Source organism: Callithrix jacchus, chromosome 3 (assembly GCF_049354715.1).
Source record: "Callithrix jacchus isolate 240 chromosome 3, calJac240_pri, whole genome shotgun sequence".
NCBI classification, from domain to species: domain Eukaryota; kingdom Metazoa; phylum Chordata; class Mammalia; order Primates; family Cebidae; genus Callithrix; species Callithrix jacchus.
The window spans coordinates 42,459,093-42,478,077 of NC_133504.1; the positions used below are offsets into that span (position 1 = coordinate 42,459,093).

At 37.2% G+C, this 18,985-nt stretch overlaps 2 long non-coding RNA genes across 2 annotated transcripts in view; one reads left to right on the forward strand and one right to left on the reverse strand.

Moving 5' to 3' along the window:
• Window positions 1-18,985, forward strand: part of LOC103791800 (uncharacterized) — a 60,525-nt gene that overhangs the window by 3,953 nt on the left and 37,587 nt on the right. Inside the window, exons 2-3 of the long non-coding RNA XR_004740592.3 lie at window positions 1,507-1,628; window positions 12,728-12,928. This is a non-coding gene — a long non-coding RNA (uncharacterized LOC103791800). The remainder of the gene's footprint in view (window positions 1-1,506; window positions 1,629-12,727; window positions 12,929-18,985) is intronic.
• The window catches only part of LOC103791801 (uncharacterized), a 350,454-nt gene continuing 346,004 nt past the window's right edge, over window positions 14,536-18,985 (reverse strand). Inside the window, exons 3-4 of the long non-coding RNA XR_013532851.1 lie at window positions 16,316-16,461; window positions 14,536-15,034 (exon numbers count right to left, since the gene is read on the reverse strand). This is a non-coding gene — a long non-coding RNA (uncharacterized LOC103791801). The remainder of the gene's footprint in view (window positions 15,035-16,315; window positions 16,462-18,985) is intronic.

Consider the following 18,985-nt stretch of genomic DNA (forward strand, 5'->3'; position numbering starts at 1 on the left):
CTTGTCTTTGTTGGAAACATTTAATAAATGCCCCTGAGACTAACAAAGCTTCCCAGACCCTCTGTGAGAAACACATGAGCCATATTGCAGGCAACTCCAAGGCAGCTGGCACAATTGCTTGAGGACTTTCCAAATAGCAAAATGCTGCTGATGGAAAATGTGACTCTCAGCACATTGGTATGAGGCTTCTGTGACTGTTATCCACGGAGGGGAAATGAGACCAGAGTCGGGATGAGTGGGTTTCAGCAACCTTTCCTGGCCACACCCGGCAGAGAATGACAGAGACTCAAAATGAAATATTAATATCCATCTTCCACAAAATAAGGTCACTTGACTTGAATGAATTCACTTTGAATTCTCTTTATGGTGATAAACGCAGTTAAAAACCAAAAGTTTGTTCATCCTACAACAGGAAAAAGTAGCTTTTTTCTCCCTTCAAACAAATCACTTTTTCCTTATTCATTTTCCTTCAAAATAATTCTATGCTTTCTTCACAAAGGATTACACATGATTTGAAATTCCAGTATATTATTTGGGGTGGGAAAAGCTGGCAACTGAAGCATCAAGTGCCATGTTTTTGCAATTATCTCTCTTCTGCATCCCCCCCATGTGTTCCCTCGTGAAGGGGCAAAGCTGAAATGTGGGCTGAGTCTCTAAGAAAAGAACGTAGCTGTGTTAATGGTGAAAATGTGCTGATTTTAAAAGGTAGTAAAGAGCATCCATGACACAGTTCTGTAATCTCACTTCTTATTTCTCACAAAAATACAGCTGTTTTGCTGTTGATTTTGTTGCTACTTAAGTCTATAAAAATATTTTATTCAGACTATAAATAGTTTTGCTCAAATTAGGTTTGGAGCCCAATTGCATTACGTTTGTGCTCTCAGAAGGCAACTTGGAAATAATGGTGAAAAGCACATGACCTCCAAGATCATCTCATTGGGAAAAATGGTGTAACTGACGTGAGGCTTTCCTCTTCTTTTTCTTTTCTATTTCGATACATGAGAAAACAGATGGGGTTTTAAGAATACAAAATTCATCCTCGTTCTTCTCTGCTAAGCTTGAATAGAATTGTTTAGAATTAAAGAATTTATCAACAAATGAAAACAGCATAGAACACATGTGTTGTTTCCTAATTAAAATCTCTTAAAAATTAATAAATACCAAATGTAGAGGTCTAGATGGAGTTGTGCACTAGCACAAACTCACACACATACTTAAGTATAGAGGTGCAGGAGTAGTTTTCTGGGGTGTGTGTGTGTGTGTGTGTGTGTTTATTCATTACTGCCTCAGGACTACAACAGATAATGGTTATATCAGTCACATGCATAGATGCCTAAATTTTACACACAAGTCTAGTCCTTGAGATATTAAAGTATGGATAGGGAATACAATACACTGTAGCCTTGTTTACAAAGGGACATTGACCTTTTCCTTGGTGCTTTTGGGGGAGGAGTGAGAGTAAGAAAAGCTGTAAGCTAATTTCTGTGTCTTGGTCTTGGAACTAAGGCCTGGTGGGAAGTTGGAATGATGGAAAGTGTTGCCAGAAACATCTGAGAGGAAGGAAGTCAAAGAGGCACACAGGAGCCACAGAGAAGAGTGAAAGTCAGAAGTCAGTCCTTGGGATGAAGGTGAGAAGTCAAGTTTGAGATACTGTACAAACTATATATTGTAAATGGGAAACTGGGCCAAGGATCAGGAACCAAAGAGACTGGGTACAGACGAAAACTGTAGTATGATACAGATTAAAAATGGACCGATTGGTAGTTTGTTTTTGCTGCTGTAACAAAATTATGAGACTGGTAATTTATAGAGAATAGAAATTAAGTTTTTGCATTTCTGGAGTCAGAGGAGGCCGTGATCAAGGTGCTGGCATTAGGTGTCTGGTGAGGGCCCTCTTGCAGCATCCTCACTCACATGGCAAAAGCCAGAGGGCAGGAAAAGAGCACTCTCTCTAAAGCCTCTTTATAAGGGCATTAATCTATTCATGATGGTAGAGTCATTATGATTTAATTACTCCCCAAAGGCCCTACCTCTAAATACCATCACAAGGGAGATTAAGTTTGAACATAAATTTTGGAGGTGATGTCATCATTCAAACTATAGCATTCCACTCCTGGCCCCCAAAATATCCATAGCCTTCTTACCTACAAAGTCCATTCATTCCATTCAAATAGCCCTCAAAGTCTTAACTGTTTCCAGCATCAACTTAAATGTGTAAACTCTAGAGTCTTATCTAAATCAGCTCCGGGTGAGATCCAAGGCACTCTTCATCCTGAAGCAAATTACTCCCCAGCAATGAGCCTGTGAAATCCAACAATGTGTGCTTCCAAAATACAATGATGGGATAGGCATGGGATAGACATTCCCATTCCAAAGGGAAGAAATATGCAGAAAGAAAGGAGTAATAGCTCCCAGGTAAGTCCAAAATAAAACAAGGCACACAACATTAAATTCAGAAGCTTAAGGACAATCTTCACTGACTCCAGATCACACCTTCCAGACACACTAGGGTGAAGTTTGGGTCTCCAAGGCTTCAGGGACCCCACCTCCATGGCATTAGTAGGTACAGCCCATACGGAAGCTCTCATGGGCTGGCATTCAGTGTCTGCGGTTCTCCTTAGAGAGGAGTTGCATGATAGTTCTACTGTCTCAGGAGTAGCCCTGTCCCATACAATGTCATGAGGCATTGCCCTTGTGTGGGTTCACTGCCATGGCATTTGTAAACTGTCATGGTACTGGTGGGAATGTAGCAGTGAGGACAAGCAGACGTCACTGTCCTGCCATCTTGGGTTTGTGAATTTTAGCCAGCTTCTTTACTGCAAACTGTTTTATCACCAAGGTCTTTATGATCTGTATCTTGTGCTTACTTCCTATCTCATTCTGTGACTTAGAATAACTTAACCATCTGGGAATGCAGCCCAGTAGATCTCAATCTCAGTTTATCCCTCCAGCTCCTATTCGAGATGGAGTTGCTCTGGTTCACATGCCTCTGACCCTGTGGCAATTCTCTGCCAGGGCCTTGAAACTCTGAAGCATCCTATGAAATCTAGGTGGAGGTAGCCATGTCTGCACAGCGCATGCACTCTGAGTACCTGCAGAGTCAGCACCATGTGGATACTGCCTGGTTTTGCAGATGTGCTCACCAGGGGAACAGTCTGTGCTGTCACTTGAGCCCCAGCAGTGGTGTGAGAGGGTGCGGGAGTGAGCAGAGGAGTGCCACACTGGAATGCAGGAAGAAGAGACTTGAGGAAGCCCTGGGTCCCTTCCTCCCTTGAAAGGGTCCTGTCTTTAAGGTCCTGGTGCTGTGGGCCTGTGATGAGAGTGGCAGGATTAATAATTTCTGAAACGCCTTTGGGATCATTTTCCAGTTTTCTTAATGAATAACATCTGGCTTCCTTCTATCCACACTAATCTCCTCATCAAAAGGTCACTTGGCCACACCCTTGGTTTTCTCTCTTTTTATTCTTTACATGGCCAAGCTGGGAATTTTCCAAAATGTTTACATTCGCTTTTCCTTTTTATTATAAATTCCATCTTTAACTTGTTTTTCTCTTCTCACATTTTACTATAAGCAGTTAAGAGAAGTCACGCAGTGCCCCGAACACTCTGCTTAGAGATTACTTCTGTCAAATATCCTAGTTCATAGCTCTTAAATTCTGCCTTTCATAAAGAAGTAGGACATGGACACAATTTAGCCAGATTCTTTGTCACTTTGTGACAAGGATGTCCTTCCCTCCAGCTTTCAATAAGATATTCCTCATTTTTGTCTAAGACTTCATAAGAATGGCTTTACTTTCTACATTTCTGCCAACATTTCTGTTCACAGCTTAGGTAATCTCCATCACTGAGGCTCACTCCATAGCTCTCTTCTTCTGAGCCCTCATGAGAATTGCCCCTAATGCTCCATTAGTGGTAATATAGGTTTTTTCTGGTGTTTACTTTAAAACCATTCTAGCCTCTACCCATTACCAGGTTCCAAAACTGCTTCTGCATTTTCAGGTTTTTGTTAAAGCAACACCCTACTTCCTTGGTACCAATTTCTGTCTTAGTTCATTTGTGCTGCTACAACAAAATACTTGAAACGAGGTAATTTATAAAGAAGAGAAAGTCAGTTCTCACAGTGCTGGAGGCTGGGAAGTTCAGGATCAAGGTGTCAGCATTTGATGTACAGTGAGGGCCTTCTTGTTGCCTCATCACATGGAAGAAGGCAGAGGGCAAGGAAGGGGTACATTCTATCTGAAGCCCCTTCTATAAGGGCTTTAACCCATTCATGAGAGCAGAGCCCTCACAACTTAGTCACTTCCCAAAAGGCCCTGACATGGTTTGGCTCTGTGTCCCACCCAAATCTCATGTTGAATTGTAATCCTTAATGTTGGGGTAAAGGACCTGGTGATTGGATCATGGGGGTGGATATCCTCCTTCCTGTTCTCATAATAGTGAGTGAGTTTTCATGAGATCTGGTTGTTCAAAACATGTAGCACCTCCTCCTCTCTCTCTCTCTCTCCTGCTGTCATGTGAATATGTGCTTGTTTCCCCTCCACCCTTCTGCTATGACTGTAAGTTTCCTGAGGCTTCCCCAGCCCTGTCTGCTTTGCACTTGTGGAACTGAGTCAATTAAACCTCTTTTCTTTATGAATAACTCAGTCTCAGTTAGTTCTTTATAGAGGCATGAGAACAGACTAAAACAGGCCTTACCTCTTAATATCACCACAACAGGAATTAAGTTTTGATATAAATTTTGGAAGGGACACTATTTTTCAAACCATAGCAGTGTTGCAAAAACAATCAGCATATAGATGGTCATGAGGCAGAGGCAGTGAGATGGGAACAGTTATAGAAAATTGTGACCTTGAATGAGCACTGAAAGTCTCAGAATGCCTCATGCTGGAACCACAGATTTAATAGGAATTGCAGGACTCTGTTTGCTCTTAGGGTCTAGCCTAGGGTTGACCCTATGCTGGACCTCATGCTGGAACCACAAATTTAAAGGAATTGCAAGACTGTTTGCTCTAGCCTAGGGTTGTTCCCTTATCCTGGGGAGGGAACTTCAGAAATAAAGACAAGGCCTGACCCACTTAACCAGCCTTTACTGTGTGTGAATTTATGTTTATTTTGTCTTGAATGGTGGTTTGTTTCACTTATATACTTTTTTTAAATCCTAAAGAGAAAAGTGGTGGTAAAATATTTACCTAAATAGATGTAACTATCTTAAATTTTTACTCTTTCCTCATGCCAAATTTAGTACACCAAGGCATTCTAAAAATCAAACCTACAAGTAAACCCAAATTGGAACTAAAAGCACTTAAAAGCAATGTAGATCATCCCTAAAGGTGCCTTGGAGGAATAAGAAAGAGATTGTGTTGTGCATCTTTGGAAAGCAAAATTCTCTAATAATCCTCCCTGAACATCTCGCTCCCTCCAGAAATTCCACTCCCTTGAACAGTGCCCACACCTTCCCCTGTCTCCACCTGTCTCTCCTCTCTCCTCATCCTCCTTGCCCTCTTTTGCTTAGTTCCCCTTATCTCTCTTCTTGGATTTTGCTCTTAGCCTTCTCTCCTGTAGCACGTTTTGACCTTCTCAGCTCTTCCCAGTCTCTCTACCGATTACCTCTTTCTTTAGCAGAACAAACGTCAGACACCTAACTTGAAAAAGTATCCCTTCTCTTTAGAAAGGAAGGATTTAAAATACTTAAACTTTACTTGTCTCTGTCACATAAAGAATTCTAATCATTGCTCTGAGTTCCTTGCTCAATATGATACAAATTTGAGTTAAACATCTCAATTTAGATGTTGGGGGAGAGTGGAGAAAAAGACTGCATACAGCCAGTAGTCCTGGATTGCTGTCCCAGCCCAGCCACTAAACTGTTTGATATGTACCTCGGCAAGACTAGATCTTTTCTGAGCTTTGTGCAGCATGACGATGTGGGTCTGGACAGTAGAATTTAGTGGTAACCAGTACTTGCACAGTGCATCACAGATTATAAGGCACATAAATAATCTTATTACAGTTTTACATAGTCTGTGAGGCACTGGGGTCCCCATTTGACAGTGATAATTACAGGGATTCGGTAATTTGTCCAAGGTCACCTAGAAAGTGGCCACGGCACAGATTTTTTTTTTTTAAGACAAAGTCTCTTACTGTCACCCAGGCTGGTGTGCAGTAGCACAATCATAGGATCATAGCTCACTGCAATTTCAAGGTGGACTTCAGCAATCCTCCTGCCTCAGCCTCCTGAGTAGCTGGGTCTACAGGCACGTGCCACTGTGCCTGGCTAATTTTTTACATTTTTTAGTAGAGATGGGGTTTAACTGTGTTACCCAGATGGTCTCAAACTCTTGGACTCAAAGTGATCCTCTCATCTTAGCCTCCCAGGGCACTGAAATTACAGGTGTGAGCCATCATGGCTGGCCAAACATAGATTTTTTGACATAGAAGCATGAAATTTTAGCACATGGAATTTGATGATGCAAATCCCCTGGAAGACCCTTTTATTTATCCACCAAAAAACACAGTCAAACACGTTTATCATCAGTGAAACCCAATAGCTTCAGGGACAATAGGTATTTCTGTTGTATTTCAACTCTTTATAAAAATTTATTGCCACCTGCTTATTGTATTAGCATAGGACTCAATATTTCTTCCACTTTAATTTTCTTTTATTTTGTATGAACTGATTGTATTAGTCTGTTCTAACACTGCTAATAAAAACACACCCTGAGACTGGGAAATTTGTAAAGGAAAGAGACTTAATTGACTCAGTTCAGCATGGCTGGGGAGGCCTCAGAAAATTTACAGTCATGGCAGAGGGGAAGGGAAATGTGTCCTTCTTCACATGGTGGCAGGAAGGAGAAGTGCAGAGCAAAGGATAGGAGAGAAAGCCTCTTATAAAACCATCAGATCTTGTAAGAACTCACTCATTATCACAATAACAGCATATGAGGTAACCACCCCCATGATTCAATTACCTCGCACTGGGTCCCTCCCATGACACATGAGGATTATGGGAACTACAGTTCAAGATGTGATTTGAGTGGGAACACAGACCATATCACTAATATTATATAGATGGCACTGCTGTCAGAGATTTAATGTGCTAGTTCCATAGTTTTCAAAATGTGCATACATAAACATCACTGGGGAGTATTAGAATGCAAATTAACAGGCCCCTATATGAGACATTCAAGTATCTGGAGTTGGAGCCCAGGTGACTGATGCAATGGCCTATGGCCCACATACTTTAAAATGCTGCTCTTGTTCGTACCCCCTGTATATCCACAGCAACTGAGTTTTCTTGAAAGAATCAGAAACTGTTTCTTTCATAAAGTGTTTGAAGTTGAAGAAAAAGATAAAATCCACATCACAACCTCTCTGATATTGGCCCTGTGATGGTATTGGAAATCAGGTTTTCCATTTAAAACATTTTGCCCTCCTTGTAGATCATTTTCCTTTAAAGAAAACATTAAGGGTTCTTGTTATTGTGCAATAGTTTATGCAGAGTAAAACATTATTTTAGAATTCAGGGAGTTTCCCAGACAGATTTGAAAGTGGGGGAACCCAACAAAGAACAAAAGAGGCACGGAAAAGGAAAAGAGAAATACTACCAAGGGCCTCAGCCTGGGCTCACGTTCCCATGAGAAGTTTTATTTTTTATTTATTTATTTATTTTTTTAATTGCATTTTTGGTTTTGGGGTACATGTGCAGAGCATGCAATACAGTTGCATAGGTACACACATGGCAGTGTGTTCTGTTTGCTTTCTCCCCTTCACCCACATTTGGTATTTCTCCCCAGGCAATCCCTCCCCACCTCCCCCTCCCACTGGCCCTCCCCTTTCCCCCCTATAGACCCCAGTGTTTAGTACTCCCCTCTCTGTGTCCATGTGTTCTCATTTTTCATCACCCACCTATGAGTGAGAATATGCGGTGTTTCATTTTCTGTTCTTGTGTCAGTTTGCTGAGAATGATGTTCTCCAGATTCATCCATGTCCCTGCAAACGACACGAACCCATGAGAAGTTTTAAAAGAATATGATGCCCTGGTCCCACCCTCAAAGATTCCACTGCAATTGGTCTGGATGCGGCCTAAGCATTGGGATTCTTAAAACTTTCCAGATGGTTCCAGTGAAGCCAAGGTTGAGAACCATTGCTTTACAGTTTTTTTCCCTGCTAACTCTGTTTGGCGAAAAAGATGTGAGGTTTGTATGGGGGTGAAAAACTGTGGTTGTAAAATGGAGCATCCAGTGAGCCCAAATGGGACTACAAAATCTTATTTTCCATGTTGCTACACTCCTGGGGACATTGGAGATGTTGATCTGATTAAAATGTAAAGTTTTTAATAAAACAGCTTTTTTGTCTTGCACTTTGGTTTTTGATGTCATAGATGCAAATTCAATAGACCTAGATAATAAATGATTGCAAGCCCTCTGATGTTTAATATGCATGTAAAAGTTTATGGTTTACTGAAATGTGAACTACCAAGGGTCTCCTACTCCACGAATGGAGTCTTTAACCACGTGCGGACCAGCTGCTGGTAGTAGAGAGGGCAGTTCTCTTTTCTCTTTGTGTTGCGGGAATTGGGTTTGTGAGTTTTCACGATTTCCACATACGTAAAATCTCAGCTGTAATGTTGCATTTCCATTAACTCAGTGGATTACAGTTGTGTGTTCTGGCATGACTTCCAGCAATAGTCCCCACACTGTTGAAGTCTTGCTTTTTGACACTGACCTATAAAATGTATTATAATGATCTAAAATAAGGGAAAGGAAGGAAAAATAAAACCAGCCACAACGGCATTTCAAAATGAGGTAAGATTTGGAATGGCTTTGGCACGTGTAGTGTTCTATAAAGTCAAGTCCAAGAAGGAGGCATTCTTTTATTTTTAAAGGATACTTGCAAATAAAACAGTAATGTTGATAAGATAAAAGACTGGAGATGTGAGTTCATAGCAAAAGAAATCTTACACAAAAAGGACCAGGAGGCCATTTGCTTAGAGTTTACCTTGTACATACTACAGCCAAATGCCGGCAGTCACAGAAATCTCTAGGCTGTGTCTTCACCATGATCATGTAGTTATATAAAGACGTATAAGGTAGCAGTCAGGACACGATACAACAAAATGCTTCACTGGCACATGCTTGGTAACCAAATTCAAAAATAAAATGTCCCAACCACCACTTCCTACTAAACCAGATCCCAGGGCCAGCTGCAAAGAAGATGTCTATTTCAAGTCCAACAAACATCTTCCAGACGTGTATATGTTTTTGACTTTTCAATGAGATGTATAGAACCATCATTAAAAGTTCAGCATTAGAGTCAAGTAAAGATGTTTTTGACTCCTTGCTCTGCTACTTACTACTCTGTGTGACTACATTAGATACTTATCCTCTTGAAGAATCAGTTTTTTAATTAGAAAGTCAGAATAATAATATCTACTACTTTGTAGGATTGTTGTAAAGTCCAAGGAAAATCATGAAGAGCCTAGTCAGTTGCACAGGACAGATTGGCTACTCTATCTCAGCAGCTGCAATGGCCACATTCTTATGGAGTTACCTTAGACCTGCCATCCCATGGATGTTGAATAGAGGGAAAAAAGAAAAGCAAAAATCCTTCCAATTTTTTGCATTATAGATGTGTTTTCCTTGTTATATCATTATCTTTGTTGCCAGCATTCTCTTTTGGGTTTATTCAATGTTTTTTACCCAAAATTTTTATTTTGGGTAGTAAATTTTCTGACACAGAGTCATTTTCTGCATTTTACTAGTTACCTAGTAAACTAGAAAACTAATACTAGTTTCTCAACCAGAGAAATTCTAAGTATAAAAACACAGAGAGACAGAAAGAAAGAGAGAAAGAGGGGGACAGAATGTTCTGGGTTAAATTTTAGTAAAGTAAAATTCTTGTAATATCACAGCTCCCAAAACTGGGCTAGAAGCTGAAGCTGGGATGATGGTGAGTGGGCCAGCTATGTCTTTTCTATTCTCAACCTCCGTGCATTTATCATGTGGTCATTTACAGAAGTAAATGAATGAATTCATTGTGCTCTGTTCCGTCCTTACAAATATTTGGGTGAACTGATGATCTTGCTCTGAATAGTTACATTCCTAAGGAAGTCATTAATATTTTTCACAAAAATACTAGCTTCAAGGACATCTAAAACATTCACCATTTCCAAAGTAGTTTACCTATGCATACGATTGCCAATTGTGTTGGCTGCAAATTTTATTATAAATAGATTGGACAGTTATGATGACTTTTTGGCTACTAAGCACTGGGGCCCCTTCCCTTATTGGGGGAATTTTCCACTATGTGAGTCATAATTGGAAGTGAAATGACACTTTTCAGAAGCCCTGAATGTCCTTGCTCTCCCAGACCTCTAGCAACTTATAGGGACCTAAACAGCTCCACAGATGATCACCATAGGGTTCTAGGGTCTGAACTAAGTATGACACAAGAAGAGAGAGTTGACAACCTCCCCTTGAATCAGGGCAAGCACTGATCTCTGATGTCCATTTCTTAGAGAGACATCAGAGTTAGTCACACAGCCAGGTGTTCATCTTCAGTGCTGTGACATCATGTGCACTCTGACTAAATTCTCACCTGGTAGACTTCTTATGTCTCTACCTGTTTTCTGCCTGGTGTGTTAGTTCATTCTCACACTGCTATAAAGAAATACCTGAGACTGGGTAATTTATAAAGAAAAGAGTTTTAATTGGGTGGCTGTTCTGAAGGCTATACAGGAAGCATGACTAGGGACGTCTCAGGGAACTTACAATCACAGTAGAAGGCAAAAAGGAAGGAGTTACATCTTACACAGCCAAAGCAGAAGGAAGAGAGACAAGGTAGGTGACACACATTTTTAGACAACAAGATCTTGTGAAAACTCACTATCACAAGAACTTCAAGGGAGAAGTCCACTCCCATGATCCAATAACCTCCCAGCAGACCCCTCCTCCAACACTGGGATTACAATTCAACATGAGATTTGGGTGGGGACACAAATCCAAGCCATATCACCTGGAGTTCCAGACTTTGGGTTAAGTCTGTAACTACAAAAAAGTTCTTACACAAAGTTAGTTTGTATTATTTTCAATCAAGATCCTGGGCACCCACCATGAGGGTGGATGGGTTTTCATGAAAGGTAAATAAGGGCATGTGACCCTTTTAAAGCAACCAGTCTTTTAAAATCAATCAGTTCTTATCCTCATCTAATAACACTAGTTGGGGGTCCTTGTTCACCTTTATATCCTACAATCCACACCATTCCTAGCAATGGGTGCTCAATAAATATTTTTGTTGAGTAAATAAATGAACAAAATGTAATAATTAAAATTAAGAACTCACTAAATGAACTGACACCAAACTGGACATGAAAAAGACAGGTGGACTAGAAGAGACCTGAGTAAAAAATTTTCAGGCTGTGGCAACTGCAAAGACATATAAGTTTGCAGCTTATGTCCCCCTGAAACTTACAGTGTAGCTAAGAAGAGGATAATGACATCCAAAAAACAATTTACAAACAACAAAAGACAGGATTGCATATAAATAAGGGGTAAATGAAGAAAAGTGATGGAAGAATGTACGTATTGTATATGTTTGACATTCCTCCTTCAGCGTTTGTCAAATTATCCCTCATTTCCCAAGCAAAAAGATGTGGGCAGGAAATGATCCAGAACAGAATACCCATGTTATGTTCTCATTGTATTAGTTTTAAATGATGTCAGATGAAGCATCCATTCTCTGGGATCTGTGTATCAACAGAGCCATAACACCAGGTTTGTCAGGCAAAATTGAGGTTTAGTTCATAAAAGATTATTGTGTTTTCTAATTAGAGAGGTTGAGGAACTAGAAACCCTGTTAAATAACATCCCTGATTCCGGCTAACCTCTGTGGAAACCAATGAGTCCCATCGAGAATACCATTGTTTCTGTGTGTACCAGCGAGGCAAACTAGGATAATTTAAGGAGGATTTAAAGCAGAGGCTGTTTTCAAATGTGGAAAAATGAGAAGCATTTAAAATACCATGGGAGTGTTACCTTCTCAAGGGGAGAAGTGGATGGAATGACTACCAAGAACTAGAAGGAGAAAGTCATGTAGAGACGGCCACCTAGCAGGAACTGTGATCTTGAGTCAAGGGAGTCAGCCTTCCTGAGAAAACCCTGCTGAAAGGGAGCTTGGAAAATAAACCCCTTGACCTGATCTCCTCCCTAACTCATTGAATAAACCTAAGCAGAAGCGAGAGGGCAAAAAACGTTTCTCGCATTCATTTAGATCAGCCTAGGGTTAGGACAAAATTACATCAGCAATTTGTAAATGTCCCTGGGTAATTCAAATATGCAACACTGAGAAATACAGAATTAGAGACTTAATGAATTAGAGACTACTGACAATTTTAAAATGCTTTAAAAATATTGTATGTGTCCATTTTATTTCAGAAAAATATTGTAGAGTGATCCATAGACATTTAAGCAAAAAGTTCTGCCACATCAGGATCCTAAATTACATAGGATTCCTATGGAGGAAGCAGAATAAAATATGGACACAAATCACTTCAAAGAACAAAAGGAACGATGTAAAATTTCCAACATTGTAGAGCTTTTTTTAAAAAAAAGGATAATAGTGTTTATCAAATCATTTTCACATTGTGCTAAGATAAAGTAGCTTCCAGCAGACCAAGTTTCTGACGAATCAACTAAGAAAACCTAAATAAAATACAAACAAAATTCTCTTACAGGTATCAAAGATTTATTAAAGCTTATGTGCCTTAATCCCAGAGGAAAGGAAGAAGAATGAGCGAACATTCACTGAAACAGAAGGCAACATCATCCAGTGCCTCTGTACTTCCTCTTACACAGTCTTCCATGCACTCAAAAATTGCTAAGCAGGCCAGCAAAGCTATGGAGACAATAAATAGATCAAATGGTGATTGCCAGAGGTAAGGAAGGAGGGAGGAACAAATAAATGAAACACAGAGGATTGTTAGAAAAGTAAGACTATTCTACCTAATACTACTGGTGTGTACAAATCATTATACATTTGTCAGATCCATAGAATAAACAACACCAGGGCTGAACTCTAATGAAAACCATGGACTTTTGGTGATAAGGATGTGTCAATGTACATTCAATGATTGTAACAAAAGTACAACTCTGGGTCAGAATGTGTAATAGTGGAGGACACTGCGGGGGGGTGGGGGCGGCGGGGCAAGGGGAGAATGATAACTCACTGTTCTTTCTTTTCAATTTATTTTTTAGAGAAAATGTTCTCTAAAAAGTCGTTTATTTTAAAAGATTGGTGAGCATATCAAGAAATGAGACCAAAAAGCAAATAAAAAAGTTATAGATGGCCCATTTATTGAAGTATTAGACTTTAAATGTATGTGATGTACATGTTCAAAAAAACAGATACGAAAGTGGAGAATTTCAGTAGAAGCTAAAATATATTTTAAAACATTAAATGGAAATTATGAAAGTGAAACATTCAATATTTTAAATAAAGAACTCAATAGAATATTTTGACAGCAGATTGGACTTACAAAAAATGAGTGGACTAAAAGATATAATAATAGACATTCTAGAGAGACAGAGGGAAAAAGAGTGATATCTGGGGCATAAGGAAATTGGTCTACAGATGTAAACACACCTCCAGGATGAAAATTCTTCCTCCAGAATGAAAAATGCTACAAAATAAAATAGGGTTAATACATAGAAAATTACGTACAGGCATATTACAGAAAACCTGTTAAAATCAAAGAAAAAGATAAAAAATTAAAAGCAAGCCAAAAACAAAAAGATATTATCTTCAGATGAGCTACAATAAGATGGACAGATGACTCGTCTATAGAGGGCAACAGAACAACACATTACAATAAGGGAAGAAAACAACTGTGATCATAGAAGTCCATACCTGGTAACAATATCTGTCACAAAAAAGGCAAAATGAGAAATTTTTAGCCATGCAAAAATAGACAATTCATCACTAGCAGATGTGTACTGAAAGAAATGCTGAGAATTTTTAAAGCAAAAGGAAAACTAATAAAATTTCCCTTCCTTCCCAACCAAAGGAAACAAATAGAACATAAGAGGAAATCAAAACCAATACAGATTGATAAATACAAAAGAATATTGACTATATAGAACAATAATAATAATGAGTTTTGGTGTCAAAAATATATGCAGAGTTAAAATTTCTGAAAAAGTCACATAAAAGGCAGGAGGAAAGTAAAAAGTGCTCCAAGATACTATCTGGGAACGAATAAATATGCTAATTTATATTAAGACCATAAAGAATTCAAGACACATGCTATAACCTCTAGGGTAATCACCAAAGAACAATATAAATGTATAATTAACAACATAATAAAGCAATGAAATGGAACAATAAAAATATTTGATTAATACAACAAAAAGCAAGGAAAGAGACAAAGGAAACTTAGAAAGTAAAAACTAAAGCGTCTAAAAATTGCATTAATATAAGAAACTAAATACTCAAAATAAAAGACAATAATTATCAGGCTAGATTTTTTAGAAAACTGATTTTTCTTCTAAAAGCCATACATTAGATACAAGGCCATAGAAAAGTTGTTAGTAAAAGAATGAAAAAGATAACGTTAACAATAACCAAAAGAAAACAGGATAGCTGGTATAGCTATACTTATATCATAGTAGCCTTTAAATAAAAAGGCAAGAAACATTACGAAAAATAGAGATAGTTTATAAGATAAAAGGGTTAATATACCAGGCAGTTAAAAATTCTGTATCACGCTGGGCACGGTGGCTCATGTCTGTAATCCCGGCACTTTCGGAGGCCGAGATGGGTGGATCACCTAAGGTCAGGAGTTCGAGACCAGCCTGGCCAAAATTGAGAAACCCTGTCTCTACAAAAAATACAAAAATTAGCTGGGCGTGGTGGCATGTGCCTGTAATCCCAGCTACTCAGGAGGCTGAGGGCAGGAGAATCGATTGAACCCAGGAGACAGAGGTTGCAGTGAGCTGACATCATGCCACAGCACTCCAGCGTGGGCAACAGGCTGAGACCCCATCTCAAAACAAAACAAAACAAAACATTCTATATCAGTATACATATAGCCTCAAAATACAAAAAGCAAGTTGAAAGAACTAAAAGGAGAAATAGAAGTTGGTGACTGACTAACATCCATCTCTCACCATTTGCAAATCAATCGACAACAAATTAATGATATAGATCTGAACAACACGATTAACAAACTTAACGGCATATATAGAGCAATGTACGTTAGAAATAATTCACATTCCTTTCAAGTACACATAAAATATTTACCCATATTAACTATACTTGGCTATAAAATAAACCTCAAAATATTTAAAAGGATTAATAATGCAAAGTAATTTTCAATAAGATTTTCCTTTTTGTGAATTAAGCATATAATTCTAAATAATCCAAAGAGGAAATCAATGAAATCAGAAAATATTTTGGAATTAATGATAACAAAAATATGACATTATTTTTTGAACTGAATAAATATAAAAATATTAATTATGTGAAGTTATAGAATGCATATAACAATGCTGAGAGAAATTATAGCTTTAAATACATATAGTAGAAAAGAAAAAAGAATGAAAGTCTATGATGTAATTATTATGAAAGGTTAGACAAAGGACAAGTTAAACCCACAAAAAATTGTAGGAAGATAATTTTTAAAGTAGAAATTAATAATATTGAAAATATATAATAGAGTCAACAAAAGTACTTATTTAATAGGACTAATAAAATTAATAAACTGCTTACAAGAAGAATCAAGAAAAATCAAAGGTCAGGTGCCGTGGCTCACGCCTGTAATCCCAGCACTTTCAGAGTCCAAGGCAGGTGGGGATCATTTGAGGTCAGGAGTTCGAGACCAGCCTAACCAACATGGTAAAACCCCAATTCCACTAAAAATACAAAAAAATACCCAAGCATGGCTGTGTATGCCTGTAATCCCAGTAACTCAGCAGGGTGAGGCAGGAAAATCACTTGAACCCAGGAAGCAGAGGTTGTCTCAAAAAAAAAAAAGAAAAAAGTGGAAAGTTACATATTACCAATGTTATGAATAAAAAATGGGATATTACCACTGATATTTTAGACATTAAAAAAGATAATAAGACAACTTCTTGTTTCAGTTTCAAGTAAAAAGCCTAAAAATTGTCGCTTCCATCCTTGCAACAACTACAAAAATACACCAAACAAACAGAAAATAAATTACTTTTCTTAGATCCATCAGAAAACTAAGGTTGCAAGACAAACTGCTACTATGAAATTTGATGAGACAGGTGAATACAGAGAATCACAGTTGAGATCAACTCACCTTAAGCAGTAGCCACTTGGAGCCATAAATTGGAGGAACACTTAATTGGTGAGGAACTGCTATGGTCTGCATGTGGACTAGCTTAAGAGTGAGTGAACTTCTGGAGACTCATCAAATTCTCATGGTGAAGAACAGAGCAAAATCTCCTGATGTTCCAGGAAGAGAGAGGGCAAAGCAACAATTTTGAAATATGTTACTACATAGGTAATTGTTTGTTCAAGATAATAATAAAGTGAGTGTACTGGATGATTATAGTATATAGATAACCTAAAATGAATGACAGCAATGCTGAGAGAGCAAAAAGGGAAGTATTGGGGCTACTCTGTTATAAAGTACCTGTACCACCTGTGAAGTGGTACTGTGGCATTTGAGAGTGGATTTAGATTCGTTATAAATTTATCTTGTGAACTCTAATGTAGCTACCAAGATTTTTAAAAATAATTATAATTCGTATGGCAGGAAAATAAAGAAAATGGAATCATTTAAATGCTTTATTAAACCAGAGAAGGCAGAAAAAAAAGGAGAGAAAAAAAGAAACAAAGAGCAAAACAACAAATAGAAACAAGCTATATCTGCCACATTAAACCAGCTTTATTATGGTAGATATTAAACCAGTTAAGTCAATAATAATTTATAATGTGAATAGTCTAAATATACCAATTACCATCAGAGAGTATCAGAGTTGATTTTTTTAAACCATTTTTAATGTAACTCTATGTTACTTATAAGAATCCCACTTTAAATATAAGTACACAGATAGGTTAAAAACTATATCATAATAATACTCAACAAAAAAATCTGGATTAGCTACAATAATTTCAGAGAAAGAATACTTCAAAACAAGGAAAATTATCAGGGATAAAGAGGGTTGCTTTATAAGAATTAATAAATCAATACTTTAAGTAAACATAGCAATCCTTAATATGCGTGCACCTAACAAGAGAGCCTCAAAATATGTGAAGTGAAAACTGGTAGTAGTTCAAGGAGATATAGACAAATATACTATCATGATTGGAGACTTCAACACTCCTATTTTAGTAATTGATACACCCAGTAAGCAGAAAATCATTAAGGATACAGTTTAACTGAACAGTACTATCAACTGCACCTAATTGACATTTATATAGGACTTTATCAATCAACAGCCAAATAGATATTCTTCTCAAGTGTATATGGAGCATTCACCAAGACAGACCACATTCTGGGCCAGAAAACACATCTTAATAAATTTAAGAGAATAAAAATTATACAAGGTATTATCTTATACCACGATAGAATTAAACTAGATAGCTGGAAAAGAAACACAAATATTTGGATATTAAATAATTTCTAATACTATATGTCTGAATAACACATGTATTCAAGAAGTTTTAAGAGAATTTTAAAAATATTTCAAACTAAATAAAAATGAAACAACACAAATCTGTGGAATGCAACTAATGTGCTTAGGAGGGTAATTAATTATGGTATTAAATATGTGTTAGAAAAGATCTAAAATCAATCATCTAAGCTTTCACCTTAGAACACAAGAAAAAGAGAAATAAGTCCAGTTTAATTACAAGAAAAACATCAGAAAAATTCTAATAGGGGCATACTATAATATATCTGACTAGTACTGCTCAAAACTGTCAAAGTGATCAAAAAAACAAACAAGAAGTCTACAAAACTATCACAGCTAAGAGGAGCCGAGGGAGACATCACAACTAAGTGTACCATGGTATTCTAGGGAAGATCCCAGAACAGAAAATAAATATTAGGTTAAAAGCTAAGGAAGTTTAAAGAAACCGTGGGCTCTAGTTAATAACTCTATAACATTAGTACGTTAATTATAAGAAACATACCATGATAACATAAAATGTTAATCATTTTAAAAACTATGTGTGGGGGTACATAGGAACTCTCTACAATCTACTCAATTTTTCTATCAATCTAAAACTATTATAAAGTGTACAGCCTGTTAACAAAAAAAGATAATAAGAGAACATTATTAATACTTTCAAGATATTTAAAAGTTTAAATGAATCTATAAATACCTCAAAAAACACAAATTACCAAAACTAACACAAGAAAAACATCTGAGTATTCTTCATTCATTAAAGAAATCGCATCTGTATTTAAGAACTTTCTGACAACAATATCTCCAATTCCACCTGGCTTTATAGATAAGTTCTTCAAAATATTTAAAAATATATATATACAAATCTCACACAAATTTTAATGCCCTCATTAAATAATTAAGAAAATAATTGTTTATTGATTAAGGGCATTAAAACTGTGATTTCAAAATATTAGAAGGCCATAGAGCAAAATTACAAGCCAAACTCTTAAGGGCAAAAAATTTTAAAATCCTTGAAAATATTAAGAAATTAAATCTAGATACATATCATATACATACATACATATACAATGACAAGATAATTTACTATTTTAACAGAAAAAAGGAGGAAAGATACACAATCAACTCAAACTCAATAAATGCAGAAAATAATATTTAATTGAATTTAATGCTACTTTATGATTTTAAAAAACTGAGTAAACTGGGAATAGATAGAAATTTTCTTATTCTGACAAATAATAATTACAAAAACTATGGCAGACAAATTTAATCATTTTGTATTGAAAGCTATCACTATGAGATTAGAAGAAGTCAAAGATACTACCACGTTTTCT